The sequence below is a fragment of the Brassica oleracea genome, chromosome C3 (assembly GCF_000695525.1).
Source record: "Brassica oleracea var. oleracea cultivar TO1000 chromosome C3, BOL, whole genome shotgun sequence".
Classification (NCBI taxonomy): Eukaryota; Viridiplantae; Streptophyta; class Magnoliopsida; order Brassicales; family Brassicaceae; genus Brassica; species Brassica oleracea.
Window position 1 is genome coordinate 11,247,571 of NC_027750.1, and position 2,373 is coordinate 11,249,943.

The following is a 2,373-nucleotide window of genomic DNA, read 5'->3' on the forward strand; positions in this document are numbered from 1 at the left end:
CATACATGCATAATGCATGCTATGCATGAAATCGATTAAAACCCTAAAGCTAATGCATAATCGAATTTATCCAAACCCTAATTAATCTTTGAGAACAAAATTGATTGTTTGAATGATTGTATGTTTGGATATAGTATGCTAGCCTTGATTAATTAAAACCGTATTGAATTTGATCACATAGAAATCAATTGCTAGGATTGATAATCTCATTCTTGAATTTGGTTGTTTGAATTGATAAAACCGATTGAATGATTTTCAAATTGAAGTCGTATTGATTGTTTGATCGAAACCCTAATGTCTTAAAATTAAAATCGAATACTATCTTGTTTGATTGATTAAAACCGAATGCTTGAATTGAAATAGATATCGCTAGCTAGGTTAAATGATTTACGCATTCTCGTCTTGATAATGATCCGGCTAGTATTGATAGTTTTTATTCATTCTCGAATGAACCCTAACTGATGCATTGCTCGGCTGTTTGATTGCAATTACACATTGAACTCTTAGAAAACCGTTTGCTAAGATTGAAAACAAATGACCATTGTATTGATTGCATTGAAACCGTTTGCTAAGATCGTAGCTGTGCGGCTTGTTTGCATCGTGCATGCATAATAGTACGAACTGATTGCATATAGAATCCGAATGCTAAGATTGAACATGTATGCATCATGTACGAATGACCTATTTGCATCATACCTAGAATCCGGATTGCTTGAGCATATTGATTGCATTCGTTTGAACACTTTTAAATCTAAATTATGAAACATATGATTTCAGATGTCGAAAATCAACAACTTGGATTTTGCTGCCCTAAATCTCTCTGGAGATAATTACTTGCAATGGGCACTTGATGCTAAGATCATCCTAAAATCCAAGGGACTCTGTGAATGTATCACGGAAGGCAATAATGCAAGTGAGAAAGATAGATATGTTTGACTATTGAGAATCTTCTAGACCTTTGGACAGAGATGAAAACGAGATATGATATCCAGAGAACGGTGTTATTGCCAAAGGCTACGTATGATTGGAGGAATCTAAGAATCCAGGACTTCAAGTCCGTGGAGGAGTATAACTCGGCCATGTTTAAGATAGTTTCTAAATTGAAGCTGTGTGGTGAGGATATAACGGATAAGGATATGCTTGAGAAAACATTTTCCACCTTCCACACAAGCAATGTGTTGTTACAATACCGTGAGAAGGGCTTCACAACTTATGCTAATCTGATCTCTTGTCTCTTGCTCGCTGAGCAGAACAATGAACTGTTGATGAGAAACAGTGAATTGAGACCTCCTGGAACAAACCCATTACCTGAGGCACATGCGGCCGTAGAGGATAAGAAAGAGTCAAACCATGTCCAGAGTGATAGCCAACACGGCTGTGGTCATGAAAAATGGCATGGATGTGGTGGTCGAGGCCGAAACTCGTTTGGTCGAGGCCGAGACAACTCATATAGCCGTGGCTAAGGAAACTCTTATGGACGTGGTACATCATTTAAACCACAAAACTTGACCAAATCCGTGTGCCATAGATGTGGTATGGATAATCATTGGGCTAAGACATGTAGGACTCCCAAACATCTCGTTGACCTCTACCAAGAGAGTTTGAAAGGGAAGAATCCTGAAGCTCATATGACTTATCAAGATGGTGAAAATGATTTCAATCATGAACGAGACTCTTATGGATTATGAAACTTCAGATTGTTTAAAAGAATGAAGTTGAATTCGACATCTATGTTTTGTGTTCTTTGCTTTGTGTTTTTCATGTTTTGATTGGTTTGAACTTATTTTATTAATGAATGAAAGTTTTTATATGAAGTCTCTAAAGTATCATTCCAGGTATAGCCAGTCTCATAGAGGGCTACGGCCAGGCTAACATCTTCTTGCCTAACGGTACGCATCTAGAGATATCTAATGCATTGTATTCACCCAGCTCTAAGAGAAGCCTATTGAGCTTTAAAGACATTCGAATGAATGGTTTTCATATTGAGACTAAGGGCAAAGGAAACAAAGAGTTCCTTCAGATCATAGAAATCGGCCAAAGACATAAGAAAGTCCTAGTGTCTATACCTACGCTCTCTACTGGCCTTTATTACGCCAAGGTTAGTATGATGAAGGCCAGTGCTCCATTTAATAAAGTGGCCACCGAGAATTTTACTCTCTGGCACGACCGGTTTTTGAATACAAACGGCCATCATTTTAAAGACTATACGTCTTGATAATGCTGGTGAGTTCACGTCCCAAGCGTTTAATGATTACTGTATGTCCATGGGGGTAAGTGTGGAACACTCCGTGGCACATGTACATACACAGAACGGCTTGGCCGAATCATTCATAAAACGAATTCAGCTAATAGCTAGACCATTGCTTATGAGGT